Source organism: Crocodylus siamensis, chromosome 8 (assembly GCF_052110815.1).
Source record: "Crocodylus siamensis isolate JL-2025a chromosome 8, ASM5211081v1, whole genome shotgun sequence".
Classification (NCBI taxonomy): domain Eukaryota; kingdom Metazoa; phylum Chordata; order Crocodylia; family Crocodylidae; genus Crocodylus; species Crocodylus siamensis.
In genome coordinates this window covers 7060066-7086163 of record NC_143402.1, presented here as the reverse complement: position 1 = coordinate 7086163, position 26098 = coordinate 7060066, and the positions used below count along the sequence as shown (strand labels likewise).

At 42.2% G+C, this 26098-nt stretch overlaps 1 long non-coding RNA gene across 1 annotated transcript in view; it reads left to right on the top strand.

Moving 5' to 3' along the window:
* LOC149858037 (uncharacterized) overlaps positions 1-26098 on the top strand; it is a 221423-nt gene that overhangs the window by 159024 nt on the left and 36301 nt on the right. Inside the window, exon 4 of the long non-coding RNA XR_016444023.1 lies at positions 10012-10201. This is a non-coding gene — a long non-coding RNA (uncharacterized LOC149858037). The remainder of the gene's footprint in view (positions 1-10011; positions 10202-26098) is intronic.

Sequence of the window (26098 nt, the reverse complement as noted above, 5' to 3'; positions counted from 1 at the left end):
CCGTCGTCTGTATTTTCATGTGGAAAGTAGTAGTTGCTGATGCATAAGGGACTTCTATTGATAACTAAGAAAATGTGTCTCCCTAACTGTCTCAGATCTCCTGCGAAAGCATCCCAATTAAGAAAGAAAGGCCGTGTATTTTGTAGTGCCAACACTGGGCAAAGCAAGTTATTAGAAAACTTTTTGTAAAACATATGAAATGCAATGACCAGGGATCCTAGTTTTCTCTGATAAAAAAAAAATTCAAAATGTTCTGATTAAACAAACAAACCAACCAACCGCAAATCCATATTTTTCTGTGATTAAAATGAAATGCCACTACACATGCACATATACGTATACATGTTCATGTTCATATACGTATACGTATGTATGTATGTATATTTATATGTGTGTGTATGTGTGTGCATGTATGTATTTTTATAGTGGTGTTTCATTTTAACACATATATACAGAAAGAGAGAGTGGCATTTCATTTTAATCATGGAAACGTGGAAGGGGTGGGGCGTTAAATCATAAAATTTTGGATTTTTTAATCAGAGAAAACCAGGATCTCAGGTGATGACTTTTAAGACTATATAGTTCCCACAGTTCAGCCTTTCACACAGTAGCCCTATGTATGTACATGGATAATGTAAATGTTAGTAAATGAGTAATTTAAATATACTCATGCTCAGTTTCATATCATTTCTGCTGATCAGATTGCTAAAACTTTAAAAAATACTCATCTCTCAGCACATCATTTAGAATAATCTGGAACTTTCTAGTGAGGTTTTGTTTTACTTTGATACATAATCCCATGCTGTCTGAATTAGCATTGCAATTTATAAAGCATAAAGTGAATGCTTATTACAGGAGTGACTTGAGTTAAAACATTGAGTCAATAGATATAGTGCTGAGTTAAGGCAAAAGACATTTCTGAACAGGCTTTTAGTGAAAAAGATGAGCACTTATGAAAACACTGATCAATTCTGCCATTACTGTTATGTATGCAATTTTGCAAAGCTGTTTTTAAACTATTTTTCAGGGCAAGGGAATAAGTAGACACTGTTTTTTTGCTTTCACCCGTGGTGCCTAAGTTGAGTAACCTGTTTGCATTGACTGAGCACCTGAAGATCTCAGGTGTTTGTTGGAAGCTATGCCAGATTTACTATGTTGCATTATTTGTTTACAGCGACGATTAATTATTTGATATTAATTCATTTATTCATAGCATGGCATGTGCGTCTGAGCCCACCTTTAATTTTTGTGCCTGTGTGCCACAGAATGTGAACAGGTACTTGAATGTGTACGTGGAAGTGTTAGTCAATGCATTTTGTCCCTTACTATCAGCCACATACCCTAAATTAAATGTGCCTCAAAGTCTCTTTATTAACTGTTGTCTGCAAATATGCAGTGGGACTAAAAGTAGAGTTCAAAGAATTAAGTAACCGTGGCCCAAGTCGTGTTTGAAGAGATCTGGCCTGTGAATCTCATTAAAGAGAATCTTCTTTACTTTAAAAATGTTATTTCTTTTGCTGTCTTTTACATGGTGTCACCTCTAAAGCAAAACTCTCTATGGTATATGATGTTGCATTTTCATATCTTCTCTGGGAGATCTGCCCTATTTCCTGAAGTTGAAGGACGACTGTGTTCACTTTTTATGTTGTAGTGTATAATGCAAGAGTTCTTGGTGTGGTTGACATTGGATTGAGGGCACTCTGCTTTTAACAAAAATATCTAGGGCCTCAGTGACATGATTTTGTTCATTGTAATGTAATTTCATATAGAGGAAACTTTTAAAACTACTTCCCCCGTGTGCACGTCTGTTCTCATTCATTCTCGATTATGTCTGACATCTGTGGTTGACTTTGTCTGATTGAATGTGTACAAAGCAATGCTCTGTACCAGTCACGAGTGACTCAGTACATATTTGTTGAAAACAGCATGGCATTTTGACATTTCACTTTGGTACTAATGGATCTAATGAGCAAAGCCATGTAATCTTTTGAAATTCTCATTTGCAGCAGGAAAAAGTGCCTGTTGTTAAATTTGTCAAATCCAGCTTGTCAAGCACGAATGTTTCATTTCAAGAGCACTATAATTTTTGAAATGCTATCACTAATAACACATATAGCATAAGGACTTTTAGTCAATAGTCTCCGCTGATATGTCTTCATTTCTGTGAGCTCCCCAGATATGACAGCAAAGAGCGCCACTGCAAAAAACCCAATAAAGCAAAGCCTCTGTCAATATTACACTTTTTGGGAAGCAATAAAAGCAACTTTTAGTATTAAATACTAATGTTTTTTCCCCCTTTATTATCATTGGAGATTGAATTTTAACCTCTTCAAAACAAAAATAAAAAGGGGGGGAGAGTAATCAGATTCACTAGGTGTTTGACTAATCAGTTGTTTCCAATAATGCTGTACCAGCTGATATCAGCTGAGCATTTCCCCAGAGTTTTGCAGTTATTTCTAATCTATATTGCATTCCTAAACAGATATTTCAAATGCACTGTGGCCAGAAATTATTCCACTTCTTACCTACCTAAGCATATGCCCATTCTGCTCTACATGCATTTCTAATAAACTGTTTAGACAGATAGATAGATAGATAGATATAATATGGGTAGGCAGGACTTTTCCTGATACTTTTGTGACATACCATATTTTCCCAAATTTAAGATGTCTGTGAATGTGAGGCAAGGCCTCTCAATAATTAGATTCTACACATGGACAACTTAAATATGTGTAATAATTGTCCATGTCTAGAATCCAATTATTGAGGGGTACTCTTTCGTTGATCCCCCTCAGTGCTGCAGGGGAGCTGGCAGGAGGCTGGTGATGTAGGGCAGTCAAGCAGCTTGCCCCTGCTTCTGCCTGCCCTGTGCCATCTCGGTACCTCACCTGCCCCCCTGCATCTCTGGCCCGCCATGGCCTCTGTTCGTCCCAGCTTCTGTCCCCCCTCCCACTGCTTTTCCCATCCCCTTCCCCTCAGCCTCTGCTCCTGCCAAGCCTCTGCTTCCCCTTCCCTGACCAACCTCTGCTTCCCCTCTCTCCTCCCCCCAATAGCTTCTAATCCCCCACTGCCTCTGCACCCCACTTCCCCCCACTTTATTTTTGCTCCATACTGGCACACTCCATCTCCGTTCCTGCCTGAGTCACTGAGCATGGCCCTGACCCAGCCCCATAGCAGGCTTGCAGGCTGTGTGCGGCTGCTACAAGACCAGGCTGGGGTCGTGCTCTGTGCCCCAGGCAAGAACAGGGGTGGATCCTGCCAGTATGGAGCAAAAATAAGTGTGGGGGGAGGAAACAGGGACAAATGGGAGAGAAGAAGTTGCAGGGCAGGTGAGATGGAGAGGAAGAGGCTGCAGGAAAGGAGATGGTGGGGTGCAGAAGTGGCTGGGGGTTAGCAGGGGCTCACAGCAGCCGCGTAGGGGCTGGGATCCAAGCCACAGCAGCCACCTGCCCCCTCACCACCCTCGTACACAGGCCTAAGGCAAAGGGTTTTTTTAACCATGTTAAATAGGGGGGGAAAAACCCTCATCTTAAAATCAAGTAAGGTATATTCAGGCTAAGATGCCAGCACATTGCAAAATAGCACATTAGTAGGTTTTCAGGGGCTCGGCACAAGTCATAGAATCACTTTTATGGGCCTAAGTACACTCAGAGCTGCTACATGTTCCACTTAGTGCATGCTTTTTTTAGATCCTAGTAAGCATTATTATGAGTTAGTTAAGTTTTCTGAGCAGTCGCACAATAATGCTGACTACAGTAAAACATGTCCTAAGTGCCAGAGCCACTGATGGCTCCACTGTACTGCGGTGTGAGGAAGGTGCTGGTCCAACATGCTGTTTGTTGGTCTCAGTCCTGCCACCACACCAGAGTCTTGAACTGGTTCCAGTTCAGCGGCGGGACTGGGACCGACAGACAGCTGCTTGTCAGTCCCAGTCTTGGCACTGTACGAGCGTGCCCTGATTGTATTACAATCATGGAGCAGCTGGATAGTAACTCAACATGCATTAGGTAATACGATTTGGAGATCCTCCTGCTGGAAAAATCCTAACTTTGCTAGGCTGTGACGGCACTTAGTGTGTGTTTTACTACTTGAATGCTCGGGCATTAACATTTAAGTGCAATTAATGCATGCTATGTGTAATGTGTGACACATCTCTTAAGTAGCTGATAGGTGGAATAGGATCCGTCCCTATGTTTATAGCCAACCTCCCTTGAGGGGGCTAAATCAGCCCTACCTTTACGGCTTTGTCCCTCTACATCCTGGGTATTAGGATTTGCTTGTGTGGTAAGCTCGGTGAAACTGTTGGTTGGGCTGGATTTTTGGCACTTTTAATGTCACATGAGACAAGCTGAGCTAACTCACCAGCTTCTCTGTTTGCATTGTCGCAAAGTTTCAGATCATGGCACTTTCTCCTCACTAAACAAGAAAACTAAAACTATACCTAAGCCTACATTCTTTTAAATATAATTTCATGATAAAACTTCATGATTTCCATTCAAAAGTCCAGTTTTCCCATGTTCCCTCAAAGGTCCATACAGAACCTGGTTTCTGGTTTGTAATAAAAGTCAAACAAAAATGGTAAGTTTTTGAGCTGTTTTAGAAACTTTTGCATGCCTTCTGTGATGACAGAGGAAGGTCAGGACAGTAATGGAAGAAACAAGCTCTGAAAAACATAATGAGCTGATTGTAAAAAAAAAAAAAAAAAAATCCAGAAAAATGCCCAAAATATTAATATTCATGTTAATTAAGGTTTGAAATGAATAGCTTTTGAGTGAAAAAAGATCAAACTATTTTGAAAAGTTTTGTTCTGCTGGAGCAAAGTTTTCTTGTTTCAATGTTTAAAAACAAGGGCAAAGGCATAGAGAAGTGGTTAGAAGTTTTCCTAGTATGAGAGTGTTTTTTTCTCAATCAAATTAATTTTAAAATAAAAAATTATTAATATTATGAAAATGGCTCTTTTCATAAAATTTTAAATCTGGTTTTCACCCTGTCCTGGAAATGACAAAGGAAACAAGAAAAGATATGTGAAACAGTGGGAAAGTCCAGTAAGGAGGACAACAAGAAAGACTGGGGAATTGTATCTAGGAATAAAACAAAGTAAAAGGTATGCTTTTTAAGAGAGATATCTATTGTTTTCCTTTTAATTTTGGATTGCAATGATGTGAATAAAAAGTACTTTGCTGCTGGTTATTTGAATGGCTTTGTGACTGCCGCTAATAAAGTCAAATCTCAAAACCTCCAGAACCCATTTTATTCTTATTTGTTTCTTTGAAGGAGTAGTTATCCAGGCAGCTGCATTATTATTAAAAATAATCTTAAGTGGGGGGTGAAAGGAAAGAAATGTGAGTGTCAGAGTTGAATACCTTGATATCTAAAACATCTCTGCTTATTTCACTGTTGGTTTGTGAATGTTTGTTTTAATTTTTGCAGTTGATAAATACTAAGATGATACCAGAGAAATCACTTCCCTTGGGCCTGATATATAACCTCCACTCCCCCCTACATCCCAACGTGTCTACCATACTCATGGCTGAGTGTGATCTGACTCCCTGAACTTGGGAAAAACATTTGGTATCACAGAATAATGCGGCACTTGCCTCAACAAACAGCTGAAGTTTGGGCCTCTGGCATGTGGCATCATAACAAGTAATAGATTCAGTTCATCATACATTGCATTACTCCCATGGCCTTCTCTGAGACAGGAGGTTCGCATCCTTTCAGTGGAGATCTCTAAAGCATGGACATGATGGGTGGGATTTTTTCAAAACTCCCAAGTCACTGTTCTATCTAATGATGCTATGAGAATCTGAAGTTCGATCCTATTGCATCCTGCTTTGCATCCTCCTCTGTACCATACCTTTTCCTTAGCTTCAGGATGAAGGGCCTTGTTACATCCGTGTTATACACTGTGAGCCACACAAATGTTGATGGGTGTTAGTGCTAGCTCAAGTTTGGAGCAGTCACACTACAGGACAGCATGGGTCTGGAGGACTGAAAGGTGAGGATTCCCCCCATTCTGGACTTCCCCGCTACCCCCTAGGGATCCCCCAGTTTCCCTCCACCCCTAGGGCTTCCCCTGTCTTCCTCTACCCCGCCCCGCCAGGTAAGTGGTGGAGTGGGAGGGGTGCGGGGAAGCAGTGAGCATGAATTCGGGGTGATGAAGAGTGCAGGAGGGCAGCAGTGGAACCAATCCAGGCCAGCGGGGGGGCAAGCGGTGGGTGGGATTTTTACACCAAGGGGTAACTTAGACTGGCTACACCTTAGTGTAACATGAGCTGGGTAACATGGATCAGAGAGCATTATGGCCTGGAGTGGTATAACTTTGAGCCACCTACTGAGTGCTTAAAACTAGTCTTGGGGATTAACAGGTTTTCAGGGACTTGAATACAGTGGGATATGGCCACACACAGATCTCCTCCAAGTATTGAAGTGGCACTTCATAAGCAGAATAGGATCCAGTTCTTAGGTAATTTTGAATCCCTTCCCCTCATATGAGCACATTCGGGGTGCCTATACACATGCAGGGAGCCTGCTTTGATGCACCGTAATTCCAGCACGTTGGAGCAGACTCGATTAATTGAGTCTGCTGGAGCGTGGAAACTATGGTGCTCCAGCAGCCTCTAGCATCATGTGTATCAGCATCTGAAAAATAGCAGCAGGGCGCTTTAACCTAAAACTCATTTGATGAGCTTTAGTTTAAAGTGTCCTGCTGCCATTTTTCAGCACTGATACAAGTGACATCCTGGGTACTTTTAATTAGTACGGGTCTTGGAGCCACACTAATTAAAGCACCCCCCGCACACCTCCAGGAGCATGTGTATGAGCACCCTATATGTCTTTCCCTGAAAGTCTTCTGGCACAAATTAGTTTTAATGTTTCCCACGGGGATTTCATGGTAACAGTGGTTGGCTTGTGCACAGTTCTCTAATAAGTCAATCTTGTTATGAGAAATGTCGATCTCTTTGCCAGCCTTTTGTTTTATGTCTGAGCTGCCCATGTTTACATGCATTAACCAAGCAAAGTCTGAGTCACTTTGTGCTCCAGGGATCTCCAAAAGAAAATGTGTGCCTTGACAGTAGCCTGAGAATGAGTGGTGTTTGATATCTGTCAGTCATCGATCCCATGCTCGTGGTTGCATTTAGCCTCTCTCTCTCTGCAGGCTATCCTACCTTATGGATAGTGTGCCCCTATTCCTTGACATACCCTGGCATTGTCTGATTTCTTCCTGTCCTGCAAGTAATTTCATTTATCTCCTTGCCAATCTCAATATGCTTGGTCATTTTAAGGGAAGTGCTACAGTCTTCTTTCATTGGTAATCTCTTGAGTGAAGTGGGTGGCATTAAGAAACAAGACACTTCCCACCTATCAGAGCATAAAGTGGCAGAAGAGTTCCCATTCTTGGAGTGAGGAAAATTACTGGCCCTGTTGGGTGAATAGTGTAGCTGAGGTCCTGTCTTGTTTTCAGACCTCAGGAATGAAATCCCAGCTTCACTGACATCCCAAGATTTCACCCTTAGTTTCTTATCTCCTACAGTTGCCAGAATTTTACCACTGGTTTTTTTTTCTGCTGTTTATTCTTTGCTTTCCTTTTTATTAGTAGTAATAATATTTCCATTTAGAAGCTTAAGGTCCTCTCAAGCCTGCACACTTATAGGTCTACCATGCTTTATGCATGCCTATATTTTTAGCCAATAGCACGCAAGTGAGGGATGTGGCCAGTATTATGGCTGACTACCTGAATGACCAGGTACCAGTTTACTGTTTCCTGGGGACAGGGGTGACGTGTAGGAGGTGCACACAGGTGCACATGCACCCCCTGAGTGTGGCAGCGCACACCCTGAAAAAAGGCACTGCTGACACTGTCGGTGGCACCTGTGGGCGATCGCCACTCATCATCCTGCTGCCAACACCACCAGTGGCGTCTGCGGGTGGTCCACAGTCGCTCCTGGCTGCCACCGCTGCTGCTGGCAGCGCCTGCAGGTGATAGCTGACCCCTGGTCAGCACTTACCACCCCACCACCCTGCCGCTGCCACTGCTGGCAGCATCTGCAGGAGCTCCCAGCTTGCTGCCGCTGCCATGCTCCTGCCGCCGCCAGCACAGCCATGCCCTCCCCCGTCACAGGGGTCACACACCGTTCATGCCTGGCGATATCCTTCGGGATCCCACTGGAGTGAGACTGCAGCAAAGCTCAAGTCCATGGCTCTGAAGCCATAGGAAGATGCATCCAATTCTCTCTCTCTGGCTAGGTACAGGTATTCAAAAGTCCGAGGTGGAATCGATCTAAATTACAGTTTTCTGTAAGCAGCGTAGTGTAGATCGGTAGTGAACACATTCGCCCTTTGGTGGTGGTGGTGGGGGGCAAATCTTAGACTGGGTTCCACCATTTTAAAACCAGTCTATGTGTGCTGAGCTCCTGTTCTGCTATGGGTATAGACTGGTTTTGTGTGCCAAATTTCAGTTCTGTGACGGGTATAGATGGGTTTCTGATTACAAAAGTGTAATGTCTGTACCTGGCTTCTGTGCCTGCTCATATTTCCAGTGGTTTGCACATTATCATAGCTACTTTCCAAAAAGCAAACAAGGAAAAGTCGTTGCCCTGAAGAACTCGGGACCCAAAGGCAGACAGATGGTGGTACTGGATGGAAAGCTTAAGAGGAGGAACAAAGACACTGACCCAGGTCATAGCAGTATGAGACTCCAGACTGTCAAGGGAAGCTGTTTGAAATGGAAAATGTGCCCTGATCTTTCCTCAGACATGACATTTTGGAATGTAATTTCTTGTGAGACTTGATTTTCCTTAAATAAACGTGTATTTAATTGATATATAACAATTACTTATATAATGGATATATGAACAATTACAGTTACAGCAATAACTTCAGTTGCCCTGACTTCTTTAATTTTTTAAGATAATAAACACTTCCCTGTGCAATGAGCATATTTAAAGCAAACATGCAAAAGCCCACCAGTACAAAAGATTTTCCAGGGGGTAGAGTGATTTCTTAGGCTTAGGGTGAAGAATATGCTTGTTGTATTCTCTTTTTGGGGATAAAAATATTTATTGTGATATATCATAAAAAAGCATTAAAGTAAATTGGCTTGGCAATATAGCTGCTTTTTTCTCCCCATATGTAATGAACTGCATGGACTTGAACCTCTCTTCTTCTTTTGCCTAGCATTAGCTATTTAGAGCTATAAGTCTGAAACATTTGTTTCCATCCTGCTACTGATCAAACTGAAAGGTTCTGCGGGATTATAATGAGTAATTAACATTAGGAGTTAGCTGTTTGTGCTACAGGAACAGTACAGTGAATCTGGATTACTGAGCAAGAACAAAGTTATGAACATCTTTACCAGGAAAACATAAATGCAGTAGCATAGGACTAGCTACATGGCAAACCGGCAGAGACAAAATATAATCTGTGCAGTTAGGAGGAATGGTAATGTATTCTCTGGGCGCTATTGGATATGATTAAGTGAGATGCAAGGCAGCGGCGCATCTGGTTCATTGAGACTAATTGAATAAATGCTCATCAACAGGAATTAAGGGTCCTGCAGCTAGATGGAAATGTTTGATTCCTGCTTCAACAAGATGCTGATTGAGAGTACACTGAAACGTGCAGTCCCTTCCTAACTAGATAATAAAATACAGGTACCAGTCATTTTGAACCCAGTGATTTTCTGTTGTGCATTGTTGGTTGGTGTGCAGTTGTGTTAAAGTCGGCAGGACCCTGGGCTCCCACCCAAGTGTGTATTGAAAGGAGGGCAGCTCTGGGAAACATTGGTGTTGCCCATATTTTATTAACTGTAACATGGTCAGTAAAGGTCTGAAGTTCCATTGCTTCCTTCAGATTTCCTTCCTTCATCTGTCTGCTCTCCCCTGTCCTTACCTCTCCAGGAGGGCTGTCTTCCTCTCATCTCTTCTCCCCACCAAAAAAATGTATGACCTATTTGCCAGGGCATTTCAACAACCGTAGCTGTCATACGATGTTTCCTTTCATCTTTTCAAGGTTGTTCTCTCTCTACGGATTTCCGAGTTCTTGGGAAGCTTTGCATTATGACCACGTACTGTTGGGTCACATCAATGCCGACTCTGCCAAACAAGATAAACTGGCAGAGAGTTCACAACTCAGCAATCAGCTTCCTTTTGATTTGACACTCATACTGCGGAGGTGACAACATGTGAGCAGTAAAGGCTGGGTAAGTACCAGGGTGAGGAGAAAAAAAGATATCAGTTTGGCACTTTTGGGAAAGCTGAAATTCAGCTGGAAATAATCATGGGGAGAAAGAAATATTGATAAGTCATGGTTTAAAACCACAACCTTGCAGTTCGCTGGAAGTGAGCTGAACTGACTTTACGGGAGCTCTGGTCAGCACTGTATGCCACTCGTATGCAATGGGTTGCAGGATGGGAACTGAATATGTGGAGAGACGCACGTGATGGAGCGTGCACCGAAAGCGAGAAACGCGAGGGCTGTAATGCCATCTCTCCACCTGACGCCATGTCAGGTCTGGGCCCTGTTGCATAACCTATCTGTCCCTGTTTCCTATCTTTAAAACAGAGATCACACACTGGGGAAAAGAAAGTTTGTGTAAAGTTTATTGGGATAGTGCAAAATGGGTGTTAACTATGTGCGGGCTAATTGCATCCATATTAAAAGTGAGTGGAAGGGTCTTTCTCTAGGTAGGGGTTGATTTGAAGATCTGAGCCATGCCTGCGAACTTTTTCCCCCCATTTCTGTAGCCTATGGATCTGGATGATGTGACCTTCTAAGGGTGAAATGCTTATTGAGGTCAAAGAGCATCTTGCAGGAATGCCACCCGTGGGATGTACCGCGTTGTATTGCCAGAACAAACAGAACCCTGAATTCAGTCATTGCAATGCAGGGTATGGTAGTAAACCCTGCTACTTTGGAATACACGTGTCTTTTTTAGTACTGTTTGCTCAGGGTCAGCTATTGATTTCAACCCTACTTGACTCCTGTACACTCAGTTATAATGAGCTAAAAATGCGGCCCTTGTTATTGAATCATAAATGTTGTTATGCAAGAAGAATAAAGTATTTTCTTGCATACAGTATGCCCCAGAATATTGAAAGCAAAAGGAAGACAAAAAGATCTTTCCCTATAGCAGCAGTAGCTCAGGAGCTGAGCCTTCTCCTTCCCTGCTCCCTGTAGATCATGTCCAGTCTTTACGTTTGCTTTCAGCCACTAAGCAGCAAAACCTATATTTCCTAGATATAGCATGTGTTCCAGTTTTCAGCAGCTAGTTGGGTTTTTTTGGGGGGGGAATGTGTGTTGGAGGGAAGAAAATATGGTATGAAATGCTTCCAGCTGAGCTCGAAGGAAAGCGTTCTTGCTGCAAGGGTGCTGGTTGCCACTTTTTCTTGACAACTTTCTGGAGCCTGCTGCTATACCCGGGGTCTGCCTCTTTTGCTCTCTTAGGGGAAGGTGGATGTCTTTTAATGCCTAGTTTTAAATGTTTTAGTGCTATAGCCAAATAGATAGTAACTGTCTTTCTACATAAGGAATAGCTGCTTTACAAACATTTAGGCATGGCTAACTGTTTCTCACCTACAAGCACAGTGGTTTTATATTTCTCAGAATATTTCCCCTGTCAGACATCATCTGTAACCCTTGAAGCAGCCCTCTTCCCCCCGACTCTATGTCCCCTGCCATGTTTTATACAGATTTTTTTTTAAATTTAAACACAAAACACCCAAACGAGAAACCCCCAAAATTATGAACTTCTTTTCCTAGTAGATTGGTCAAAGGTGACATTTATTGTATTGCTGATTTCAGCTAGAGCCTGTAAGGGGATGTGATTTAGAATTAAAATAGGTAATAATAACTTGTTGAGAATCTTTTTCAGCTTCAAAGAGCATTCATGTCCTCCTGCTTTAAATAATGATCATAAACTCAGTGTGTGCATATCTGATTCCCTTCTTCCCTTTCCTGAAGGTGACCATGACTGTGTTTAAGAGGGCAAATGCTCCATGATGTTTTACTGCTTTGATTATCTAGCTTCATTCCCTATTTGCTTGTATTTGTTAGTACCTAGCCCAGCTGCACTGAGGCCATTAAGACTCCTGAAGGCAATTAATAACAGCCAAGAGCATTTTGAACAGAAAATGTCACTTACTGTCTAAACAAGATGCTTCTGGGCATGGCCAGTTCTCAATATTTTCCCCTTTAATGAAACAGTAGCCTTACTGTGCTCTTTAATGGAATAAACTTGGATACGTGTGTAGAGCTCATTCACTTCACTGGAAATTGCATGTGTATATGACTATCGCTTATGTCTATATACCCAAGTATTTTGCATAACATAGTCTGGCTGCTTTACCAGCTATATGCTATATCAGCTTGGGCTACAAGCCCATCCAAGAAGCCACTGGCTCCTAGAGCAGTTGAAATCCCTGCTACTACAACTGCACATTGAAGCCTGTGTGACTGCGAGTCCACTACTATCAGTATCTGAGATAGAGGTTTTAAAACCAGCAGGAGGTAGGCTTACTTGGGTTGCAGTCACATCTCTGCAGATATATCCCAAGTGCTGCGGATCATTGAGTGCAGGGAACTGAAATGCATACGAAAACAGACAGATCAGTAGATTGTTCTGCCACGAAGCTGAGATGGATGCATTACTTCTGCATGTTGCATACATGGGGGAAAGGAGTTGGAGACCGGTTAAGCGATACAACAAGGTTGTAAAGGAAATCTGTGGCAGATCCCAGGTTTCCTAGCTCCCAGATGTGTGTAGGAGGCACAGGGCCATCAGTACTATAGCAGTCTTCACTATAACAGTGGCAGAGAAAGGGCTTTTGTGCCAAAAACCACATGTATGTAAGCCATCCCTGTGTATGTATGTCGTCCCTAAAGCACTGAGTTCTTCTGGGGGAAGAGCATGCCTTCAGTCGGGATTTTTTGATGCGTTAAACGTCTTTAAAACTGAAGAAAAGCATCATTAGGATTTTGCTACGGTGTATTTAAATCATACGTTGCTGTGAATAAGCTCATTCTTACGCACATAGTACCGCCAATTGATTGCAGGTAATTGGCCATGGGGTTTTGGTTATGATTAGGCGATATTTAAGCCTCATTATTATCCCTGTCCATCATTGTTGTTTTCCGTTCCAGATGTTCATTCTGTACATTTTCCTTTGCATTGCCTTGGAGTGATTGCGCTATTAGAAATGTCCTCGTTCTGTAAGCTTCGCGGTGAGAGGAGCACTCTTTATTTGAACCGTCGGGGTAGATACCCATTCCTTTTAGTAGCTTGTTTGAATGTCATATTGTTTTCTTCAGCCGTAGCTTTGGCAGCCTGAGGCAAATTGCAGTCTCATGTTAGCAAAAGTATTGATCTTATTACCTGCTTTGGCATGTGCTAATTTATCCTGCAATGAAATTTGCTGATATGATTGGCATCAGAGTCCCCACAGGAAATGAGGCATGAGGCTTGTGTCAGATTTTTTTTCTTTCTTTTTTTTTATTCCACCTGCTCTACACCTCATCCTTTGATATGCAGAGCAGATTTGTGAAAACAATGGATTTCAGAATTTCTAGCTAACCAAAAATAAGTAAATAAATAAGATTTTGGCCCATTTGTAGTGAATATTTGTCATATATTTGGGAAAATTAAAGAAAAACAATTTTGTTCTGCTTGCAACTAAATGGGTCTTCTCAGTGTGACAAAACTCTTGGATGTTGGGGTTCACAGAGATGCATTATAGCTTTCTATGAGCTTATCGATCTACTCTGCTGGATGGGTATACCCAGGTTATTACTGTATTTACCTGTATCCAAGATGACTTCAAATTTAAGATGACTCTCCCCTTCATAATTTGAATTTTTGCATAGAAAGTGAACACAAGAGAAATTCCTTGCCCAGGAACACCTTCCATCACCGGTCCTCCTGTGAAACATTAGATGTCATAACAAGAAAGAAGCATAATTAAACATCCTGCTTGCCATCAGGTGCCTTTGAGGTAAATAGACTGCTCCAACTTTTATCTGAGCGTGATTTGCATAAAATGAAAAATTAACCTTTCCAGCCAGGAGATCTTACACCAGTCTCCTGTGAAATATGAATTTTCATTTCTACATGGGAGAAATGTTATAGTCTTTGCATTCTCCTATGCCTGATGAAGAGTGTGTGTGTCCGAAAGCTTGCAAAGGAAAAGAAAAAAAAATTTTTTTGCAACTGTAGAGTTGGTCTAATAAAAGATATCGCCTCTAGTACACCGACTACATAGAAAATGATACATTTGTTATAATTTTCCATGTATAGACTCTAATTAGTGGAATTCCTTAAATTCCTTCCCCGCAGTGCTGTGGCAGGAAGAGCAGTAGAAGGAGGGTGACGTGCCCTTGCTCCTCTGCCCCTTGTCCCCCCATACGTGCCATCCCCACTGCCACCCGCCCCTCCACACCTGAGCCTCCCCCCCACCCTTGCCTCCCCCAACACGTCTCCTCTCCCCCTGCTCCTTGAATCCTCCCCCCGGCCTTGCTCCCCTGTGCCTATGCATGGGGCTGCTCCTCACTCCCTGCCCCCTTGTGCTTTTGTCTGACTCCTGCCCCCATCCTCTGCCTCCCCCATCACATAGTTCCCCTTGCACCCTGTCTGCCCACTCTATGCCTCTGTGCCTATGCCTGGCCCTGCTACCTGTCCCTCCCCCTGCTCCATATCTGTTCCCACTGATCCCTGCCCATCTCCCCTGTCACCGTCTGCTATAGCTGTGCTCCTCCAGAGCAGTCAGCATCAGCACGACCCTGGCCCAGTGCCACCCAGCCAGGAGGATCGGTGACAGGTCTTGGCTGGGCCTGGGTGGAGGGACTGGACTGAAGAGAGGTAAGGGACAGGGGGCAGCTGTCGGGGAAAGGGGACAGGCTGCAGGGGGGAGCAGGCATGGGTTGGAGCAGGGGAGACTGCTGCAGGTTCCTCTCACCCCAACCCTCAGTCTTTCCTGTAGCACCCTCCCCTGCCAAACATACCAGTCCAGCCTGGGGGTGCAGTCAAAGCTGAGCCCCCACCCTTGCCTTGGGCTACCACTCCAATCCAATACGAGACTTTTTTCTCCCATACTGATTGGGGGAAAAATTGTCTTGGATTCAAGAACAGATGGTAATGTACCCCAAAATTATAATTTACCACAAGCCCTTTGGGAAAGTAACAAAAAAAATGTAAGGGGCTATTACAAGGAAGGAGATATTGTAGAAAAATGAAAGAAGTGATCAAATGCTTTGAAAACAGAATATGCAGGAAAAAAAAAAAACATGACAAAATCCTTGCCCTGTCTTCAGACTAAACCCTAACCCTCATAAAAATTCCTGTGAACATCTCACAGCTAGTTCCCTCAACTGGGGGCCTCCAGTCCCCCTCCTCGCATACCTTTTTAAGGTCTTTTTAAAACCAGCATTGAAGAAAGCAATTGATGGACATTTCAAATGAAAAGATTTTTCTCAATTAAAAAAAAAAAAAATCAATTATAGCACCGAGAAGAATTTGTGAGAAAGGAAAGCATGAATAAAGATCCCGGTGGCCGGCCTACATGAGCGTTCTTGCTAGTTGGATTAGCAGTAAAGCCACACTGGCAATAGTTAAGGTGAGAAATTTTAAGGCCCCGCTTCTCATCCCTCCTTCTCCTCGTTTCATTGTTTCTCCCTGTTGAAGTAAATCCAGTAGGGTGGATGCCTGCACAGACATCACTAATGAATCCCAATACGTTCCTTGACCATGTGGTAGTAAAAGTGCATGTGGAGCGTTTGATAGGAACTTTGGTTGTTTAGCTCATTCCTTTCCTCTTCCCTGCCTGCGTTGTGTGTGATTGTATCAGTCATGTCACATTAGTCAGCCCACTGACAACGCTACAGCTCAACATGAGATTTGGAGAATAATACGATGGATGCATTCTTCCAGATGATCGTGTCAAAATACTATCTTCTATGCTGTATATGCTAGATATGTTCAGTCCATACTAGTACCAAAGCAGAATTGCTCCCCAAGTTGCAGGTACTAATTCATTGTCCAAACTATAGCGCTCTTAAATAGCTCTTGAAACACACTGGGGAGAACTGACTAATTGAATCTTCTCTATGCAGGGCATAAGTAACATAAAGTGCCGTGCCAGCAATTTGTGTTTCTCGCTAACTAGCTCTCCATGGACTGCTGTTTTATTTCATTTTTTCTAAAAGTTACACTAAGTGGTTATACCACCAAGACAGCGAGCTCCATTCCCTCTGGCAGTGTATAGACAAGAGTATTAGAGACAGCCAGACACTAGTAATAATATTTAGAAAAGGATCTGCTCAATTGTAGGTAACTGCTTTCTTTGTATTATCATTTTCCACTACCGTAAGATTGGCCCAAAAGTGCTTTATATAACATACTAAGGAAGAGCCGGGAATTACTTTGTGGTGTGCACCGTGATAAAGGTCCCTCTGTTCAGAGGTTGAATCCCATGGGATATACAGCTGAATAGGGTGGAAGCCAAGGTTTAGCTTGGAGAGACGCTTCTGCAGAGAGATGCAAAGATATATAAATTTGTATCCCTGAAGGTCACAGTGGTTAAGTCACAATTGCAGTGAACTCAGCATCCTCCTATACATATTCCCACGAATATGCTGTGTGTCTGTTGGTGACCTGCTTTTCAAACTGGACAAATATAGAAAGAATAATAGAAATAGAAAAAAAAATAGCAGAAGATCACCAATTGGGTGTGGGGGGAAAGCTGGGGGGACACCCACAAACACAAGATAGTGATCACAAAAATAAAGGAGAATATATATAAAGGCACAGATGTTGCTAGAAACAAATCCTAGATCATATCTGGGTCCTGAAAGTAGGAGTCAGAAGCTTTTCATTTTTCCAAGGGACAGAAACACTGCCTATCATTGTGGTATCTGAAATCTTATCAGGTTTTGTGTTTGGATCATCTTTGTTACCATCATCAAACAGCACGGCTCACATTTAAACAGGATGGGAAATAGGATTTCAAGCTTCAGCTGCAATAAGAAAACAAAGATCAGACCCTTATCATCCACAAAGCCATTAAGGTTTCTTTCAAGGTTGAACCCTTAGTTTAAACCCTATTACGATTTATCCAAATTTGTCAATACTGAAACCTTGCCCCCAAAACAAAAAGGACACACACAACACATTCCTCCCCTTCCTCCTCCCCCCCATATGGGAATAGATATCCCATATTCTTCCTTTCTCCATTTTTCATCGTTTCCTACATTTTGAGATTATCCCTTTATATCTGTTGACATCAATGGGACTCTTTGACTGAGTCATGAATGCAACTGTTAGTAAGGGTTTTCTTTGCTGGGCCCTTAGTTTTAGGACTCTTTGATGTGAGAGTTGTCTTTTTTGTCGAGTGTCATTCACATGCACAATGCCAAATAAGTAATAATATGATAAGAACACCCAATATAGTTGAATGTCAAAGCCTTGCAATTGCTAGGCAAGTGGCATAGTACTTTTTTATATTACATTTTACACAAGTAATAACCAGTGGTTTGTCTGGAATCCAGGAAAAATCCCAAAGTGAAAATAACCCTGCAAGCTAACAACAGTGAGAATTTGTTTTGTTCATTTCATGTTTTAAATTAATAATTATTCTACATCATAGTCGCCATGGAGCAATCTGATAATTCAGGCTGCATCAAGAAAAAGCATTGGCTTCTCATGATACTAATATATCATAATACAATAAGATGGATTCAGAGGTCTATCTTCCTGAGTGCTAACTGTATTATTTGAATTTTTCATTTTTGTCAGATGACACTAGATCCATGGAAATGTAATTCAAAATTCTTTGCCAAGTTTGCAAAGCTGTCTGCTTGTGAAAGACTGACACATTCCATTTATGCCCTGGGTGTAACATAGAGTAGTCTGGTGTGTGTTTTAAGGCAAAGGAAAAGGAATATAAATTTGAGCACTGTTAGATAAGCGGCAATCCTGGAATCGCAAAATGATGTCCTGTATCCCTTTAAATATATCAAGCTTTGATCCCAAACATCTCCTAATTTTGTTTATATGTCTGGGAGTTCTTTCTCAGAAAGTTAAGTCTTAGGCCAGGTGTTTGATACTTTAAAACTTTGAGAATAATTAGCACCTTGGGCCACCCGTGAGGGACTGCATTATGTCACTGCATCAACAGTCAGTGATATTCACCTTCCTGCACAGCTCTAATTACAAGTGCCATATTGTAGTGCAATATGTCGCAAATACAATGTGATGTGCCAGATTACTCCAGAGTCCTCCTTATACCTGCGGGTTATATTTTGTCAGGTCAATAATTCTGATGCATCTCAGAAATGGCAAGTGGAAGATTTGGGTTTTTAAAGCACACTTCTTTTAGTATAAGGAAACTCTTAAATATGCCCAGAATTTTTCTAGTTGTGTATGAGTTTTGCTGCTCACCCTCAAAATCATGAACAGAGGACCATGCACAGAAGCCTGTCACTTAGAAACAGACAATAACTTATACATCGACCATTGTAACAGTTCTTCTGCATATAGATCCAGTCTATAATGACATTCCATCCTTCACCCTGTGACTCCTCCAGTGATGCCCATCTTGATACTTCTGGATGGTTCATTTTCTTATCTCATTTCCATCTACGTTCTTTTTCCCACATATAGGATGGTTTCCATTCTGCAAAACGACCACCATTGTCTCGCCTCTGCTTCAACACCTGAAGTAGTGTGTTTGAACAAACAGATTTATTTTAAATAGCAAAAACACAAGCCACGTCCTCTTCTGAATTTATTTCATCTATGCCTCTCTGTAGTAGCCCATGCTGTGAATGCTTACGTGAGTAACTTTTCCACACACAGCAGTAATCCAATTGGATTCAACAGATTTTCTTTACCAGTGCCTCTGTCTGTCAGTGGTTCCCTGTGCTGGGCACAATGGCAGGAGGCTCTCCTGGGAGCAGCTGAGGCCCATTCTATATGAACTCTTTGGGTAGGGACAGACATTCGAAAAACCTGACCCTGAATTGTTTCAATCATTGCAGGTAAGTCTAACCTGACTATGCTAAATCACTTCGTAACTGCACAGACATCCCAGAAATGCAGGCACATGCCTGCAATGTAATGGCTCACGCTAGAAACCAGGGAGCACTAGAGCAGTCCTCCCTTCCTTCCACAGCACTGAGCTGGTGGGGAGGGGGTGTATGGCCAGGGCCCAGCAGGATGCTCTGATTAGCTCAGCAGTGAATTGATAACAGTGTTTATCACCCCTAACTCAGTGTTTATCACCCCATTAAGAAAACAACAGAGGGACATTACCAGCTACCTGTTGAGTTCACCTGTTGATTCAGCACGGACTATAGCCAGCATGTGGTCTGCTAGCTAATACATAGACAACTTTCAGCAAGGTAGAGGGGAGGGGGAAATGCCTGCTTAGCAGGGAGTGCTGGGGGTGGGACGTAACAGCCTGCAGTCCCTGTTGCAGCTACAGCCAGGGAGCAGAGAGTCCCACCCAGCCCAGATAGCATGCCAGAATGCTGGAGGAGTCTAATTTATCTTAAACCAGCAAGGGGTCTGGGACAGACATTGCATAAACTGGTTTGAGTCAAAATCAGTTAAGTCTGATACTACATTCAACCAGGTTTATCTCAAACCAGTTTTGGCCATTTTCATACTGGTTTATATACACTGAACATCTGTTCTGTTACCAGTTCAGTTATCTGAAACCAGTTTCTGATCACTTAAACTGGTTTATGTGTAATGTCTGTCCCTAACCTTTGTCACTCTGCCTCTTTTCATTATTGACTAAGAGGAGGGGATGAAGTTCGGATTGCTGGACACTGGACTGAGGACCTAGAGATCTGGGTTCTACACTGTACCATGCTGTGCCATCGTGGGCCTAAATGATTTCAGCTTTTGATGCCTCATATTTCCCAGAAATAAATAATACTTTAGTAAATGCACCCTTCAGCTACCTGAAGGGTTTATCCAAAGAGGATGGTGCTGGACTTTTCTCAGTGGTGGCTGATGACAGAAAAAGGAGCAATGGGCTCAAGTTGCAACAAGGGAAGTTTTGGTTAGCTATTAGAAACAATTTTCTCACTAGGAGGGTGGTAAAGCACTGGAACAGGCTACCCAGAGACATGGTAGAATCTCCATCTTTGGAGGTTTTTAAGACCAAGTTAGACAAAGCCTCAGATGGTATGATCTAGTTGGGGTTGGTCCTGCTTTGAGCAGGGGGTAGGACTAGATAACCACCTAAGGTCCCTTCTAACCTAAATTTTCTATGATTTCTATGGTTCAGTATTTGCCACTTTATCCTTTCAGATGTATGGATAAAGTTTTATACAAAATATAGGCATTATTGTTACTACAGAAATATATAAAAGGAACAGGATTAAAATATTTTCCAAAGATTAGAGAATTCAGCTTTCTTTTCTAGGAAAATCCCTTCACAGCGATCATGAAATTAAGTCCCTTTAAGTAAAAGCAAGCATAGCCTTTGTTCAATATTATGGGGTGAGGAAAAAAAAAGTATTTTCCCTTTGTTGAAGAATGTCAGATTTGTCCCCAAACTATCTGAACTTTTCAAGCCACTGGTCTGGAAATCTCATAAGAATAGTCTGCCATTGATGGTTGGACTGTAGGAACTGAGGAATATAAGAAGCAATTTCATGAATATTTTGGCACTTCCCATTCTAATGAGAAATTGAAATAAAAAACATATTAGCTCTATCTTAGTCAGTATCTCATGAACAATTTAGTGCGGGGGGTTTAGGATTTATGGGATGTAGGTTGCTCTATAATAATTGCCCGTGTACATGCTTCTATCCTGTGGCAAGTGAAAGCTTCGCTCTGTTTCAATGAGGGGTGAGTTACTGCAAGGATACTTCTGGATCAGGGCATGCCTGTTGGCAGTAACTGCTGAATACCTGATGTATGCTAAGTCTCCATCCTGTTTCATCTCTGAGGAAATTGTTCACCTATTCACACCCTTAGTGCATTTAGTATTTTAAAATGTTTCAGTTTCAGCTCAAGTCCAGACATTGTCCAGAGAGATTTCTCGTAACATGGCTGTTAATTCCTAGGTCTAAACCATATAGGATCTCAATTAGAGTGCAAATAGTTACATCAGGAAATGCCAGCTTATAAAACATAGTCAAGAGTGACATGGGCTGGATCTCTCAGAAGGTAATTTAGATGCTTATTGGTTTGCTCCAGTTTCAAGGTGAAATAAAAGACTGGAAATTAAATATTTCAGGTATTATCATCACTTTCACTGCTAAATTCCTTACAATTTGCCTTTTCTCATGCAGGTAGTGATTAGCTGACTTACTGTAGGCTCTCAGTGATTAAATAACATCATGATGCAAAATTTGTGGCATGATGGGCCACAACAAACCCTTCTGTTCCTTCATTGATGAAAACTTTCTTAGTAACATTATATTCTTACCGAGGCTCAAATATAAAAGCAGCACTGTGCTCTTTTCATGATGTCATTTTTATCCTTGCAGGCAGCTCCCAGAATGCAATCCCAGTCACATTTGTCAGATGGCGTTATAATTGTACTGATTGCATTATGGTGCTTATTTAATTTCCTTGCAGGTATATAATAATTTTTCTCCTAAATTAATGTCCAGAAAGGAAAGAAGGATGTCCCTTTTGTGAGCTTATAAATCTTTAGCTGCTTTATTCACCGGCAGCTGCAATACCTGAACTTTTTTTTTTTTTTTGCAACATACCAGTAATTAGTCTTTTAAATATTCAAATCTCATTTTGGAAACATACCCTTGATCAGTCCCTTGGTACATGATTTTACGCAAATATTTGATCCTTGGAACTTTGCCAAAGCTGGTAGACTTAAAGATTACTTGAATCTTTCTTTTACATAATGTATGCCTAATTGTTCTGCACCTAGAATACTTACAGAACTATTTCTGCTATTCCCACAGTGTCATTGAGTCATTTTTGCTGAATTTCTTATTGTGCTGAATATTCATGCAAACTTAGGAAAAATTATGGTGTTTCCTTCAGGTTCCCGTTCTAGTTTATTACCTGTTTTACTTTGTAATTTTAAATTTTCATGCACATGTTCCTTTTTCATCTTTTCTGGTTTGAAAGTTCCCAAAATATGAACAGGGGACTGGAAAAGGAGCACCCATATCACCAGTCTCCTGCTATTGCAAGAAGCCAAATTTATATAATCCCTTCAGAAACGCATCATATCCCATTTTAAAAGTAGTTAAGATTTTTGCCCTTCCTACTTGGATTGGAAAGCTGTCTCTGAACCTAAATGATCTCATGGTGAGTAGCATCTCTCCTAATTTCAGGCCTACCTGTTCATATTCATTTATTCTTGAGTCAATATCATGCTTCAGTTTAAATACCTAGTTCTTTCTCCTGAATGTTTATCCCCAATGTATTATTAAAGATTAGGTGCATGAAGTTAAGCTCACAATTCCTTGGTCTTCCTTGTAGCCTCCTCTGAAGGTTTATGTGATAGCATTAATATTTCTCTATTGCAAATAGCTAATCTGAAACATCGTAGGGTTACATTTGCCATTTCTGTGGCTACATTGCATTGGTGGCTTCCTCATGAATACACAAACCACGCAAGTCTTTCTCATTACCTCTCACTTTTACTGACGAGCTCCCAGGTTAAAACAGGTATTCTTGCTGTTATTCTCCAAGTGTAGGTATATTCACATTTTTCACGTTTGAATTTCAGCCCATTTACATTGCCCCAGTCCTCATGGACTTGCAGGTCACCCTCTGTGACAGTGTGTTTCAAACTTTCCAGATTTTATAGTAAAGTCAGACACTGTCACTCCCCAACTACTTCAGCTATAACCTTTTAGCGACAGTTGGCTGAATTAAGGCAGCTAGGTGACTAGCTAACAACCATGGCTAAGAACAGAGAATCAAAAAGTCCGAAGCTGAATCAACTCGATCTTCGCAGGTTAGTCTAAGCCGTGTAGATTGAACCAATAAGCAAGAGAATAGACACACACTTTTGACTCTGGAAAGGCAGCCACATGCCTGCAGTGGCCCAGGCCAGAAGTCAAGGAGAACTAGAGCATGCCCCCCTGCTTGGCTAGAACAGACAGCTTGGGCCAAGGCTAGCCTGTGTTGGGGAGTTGCAAAGCATCCTGGGCTGCTGGGGGACTACAAGTTAACTTGAATCTGGAGGGGATCAGGGACAGAAATTCAATAAACCAATTTAACCAAAATCAGTTCAGTCTGTTATTGCATTCACCCAGGTTTATCTTGAACTGGTTTCAGCCATTTTGAAAGCAGTTTGTGTGCTCTGAACTCCTGTTATGTACAGATTTGAACTGGTTTCCAATCACTTTTATTGGATTATGTGTGATGTCTGTCCCTAGTCCATTTGCAACCTGGATGCTACAGCTGCCACTGGCTACCACTGCTTCCCCTTGCCACTGATTGCCATTGCTGTGGGCCAAATAAAATCTTGTAGGCTTTAGATGCAGTCACCAGGGGTCTGTTACACCCCACAATTTGGGAAATGTTGGTGTATGATATTCCAGCCCTCCTGGACTTCATTGTTATGGACCATTTTCATTAGCATAGTCCTCTTCCTTTTGCCAGGGTCATGATAAAAAATATCCCAAACTGGGATATTCAGTTCCCAGACTGAATCTCTAGCCAGCCTGATAGTCCTTCTTTCAACACAAATGGTTATCATCTCCTGGCTAGCCAGTTCATTATTCACCTCAGAGTTTTCCTGCTTCCCATTTTTCCCAGCTCCGCTTAGAATTTCCCCTGAGCTACTGCACTGAATGCTTTGCTGAAGGACGGATAGATCAGATGTGCTTCCCTTGTCAAGGAAATTGGTTATCTTAACAAAGAAAGAAATCAGGTTTATCTTGTGCAGGCAATCCCATGTTGCCTGTTATCCCATTTTCCTCTTAATTAAAACCAAGTGGAAAAAATTACATTTTTCTTCAAAATTTGTTTTGAAGCCTTATATTGAAGCCATCCAGCACTTGTTTTTTCTCCCATCTTTCTTAAACATGAATATTGTTTTTTGTTCTCCAGTTACAAGGTAACATCCCTCACTTGCTAGACCTTTCAAAAATCCTTACTATAGGACCTACAAAATCTTGAATGAATTTTTAGCTGTCCCCAAGTTGAGCATACTTCCTCTTCTGTGGTTGTAGTAACTTCCATTTCCATTTCCATGGCCTCATTCCTGCTAAGTATCTTGCTTCTTAGCATCGTCCTTACTGGAACTGATGCACAGTGGATATGCCTATGTATGCTGTTAATTTGAAGTAGGTTAACTGCACGGTAAACATACTGCACAGTAAGCCAAACTGGAGGAGCATGTCTATACATGCTCCCTCTTGGGAGCAGATTTGCTCCTACCCTGCTCTGCCCCCTTGCAGCAGCCAGGAGGACCTGCATTCTTCTCCTGGGTGCTAGCCCAGGGGCTGTCAGGGAGCACAGGGCCAGGAGACAGCTGTCTCCCTGCCTTGTACACAGGAGGAGGGGTCCTGATGTGCAGGGGGTGGGAGAGCTGCTGCTGCAGAGCTGTCTTTCCCTGGACAAGCCCTGTGCCCAGTGCCCTGTGCCCAGTGGGGGTTCTGCATACAGCTTGGGGCTGGCAACAACCTGTCCTGTTCTGGGGCAGGTCCCAGCTAGACCCAGGCTTGGTGGGGAACTCTCCTGGTGCAGAGAGCTCCTGGCCCTGGCTTTGAGCTCAGAGCCCACCCTGGCAGTGGGCAGCTCCCGGGATCAGGGAGAAACCTCTCAGCTTCCAGTCCAATCACAGAGCTGGGCTGGGAGCTGAGCAGGGGGACATAGTCCCAGCCTGGGCTCTATGCTCAGAGCCTGCCCCAGTTCTTTCTCTCCCTGCTGCCTGGGCTGACCAGAAGCAAATTTCCTTCCAGTCGGCCATACACACATGGGCTCGTATTCAGTCACTACTGCATGGTTAATTTACTACCTGTATTTGCAGGTAGTGAATTAGCCCTGCATTTAACTAATTCAATGTGCAGTGTCTGCACATATAGACGGTGACACTTTTCCACTCAGTCAATTAGTCAGCTACATAGTAAATCATCTTGTGGAGACGTGCCCACTATTTCTTTAATATGTGACCCATAATCAGATTGTGACACTACTCACTGCATAGTAGTCCCAGTATCCTCCTTGACTCATGCTTCCTTTAGATCCTAAATTTCTAGAGAGAGAAAAGTAGTACTATTAGCTTAGTGTACTACCTAAGATGCTTTTCACGTACTCTTGTCAAATTCCCATATTCATCTGTGTGTGCACGTACAAATAGAGAGAGACACACACACAGATGTACAGAGAGAGATCCATCTTTCAACTGTTTGTGACAGTTCAGGGCATTATATTCATTATCCTTTCTGAGCAACTGTACCTAAAAGGTGTTCAGCTTTCCATCAGTATTATGAACTTTTGAGTTCTTGCTTCTTAGAAAAGATCTCTTAGCTCCGTGTCTTTTCAGACTTTCCTCAGTGGAAGATGAGGGATGGTCAATGTCATGCTGGTCAAGAAAGTACTTTGGGTTATCATTCCGTATTGCTTTTTCTGTTTCCTTGGGGGGAATGTTGAACTAGTAGTTTTCTAGTAACACTGGATATAGTGGCTGCAAATTGCATTAGCATGTCCTAGCATGCACATCTGTAAGGGCTACAGTGAAAGAACCCAATGAGGATGAGGAGAACAGACCAATTTATTTCATGATCTGCCTTTGTTCTATTTCCCTCTCTCAGCTTCAGCATAGGCTCTCTATCAAAAGTATTCTCTTCCATTACCTTTTTGACTGGCCTGAGTCAGATTGAAGGAACTGTACATAAAGGGCATATGCAATGCACAAAAAGTCCCTGTTTTTGACTTCGGGTCTTTACTTCCTGCAAAAAAATAAAAATAAAAATTAACAATGAAATTGGTATTAAAACAATAGGGAGTCGGGTGCAGAAAAACAGCAGCAAAGGACACCAGACTTAATTCTGTTGCAGGGAGCAATAAAACTACCCAGCTCTCAAACCTCCAATATTAGTGAGGCCCAGGAAGGTATCAGTTCTAGTAGCTTCTTTTTTGACAGCCATTTGTCTCAAGAGACTT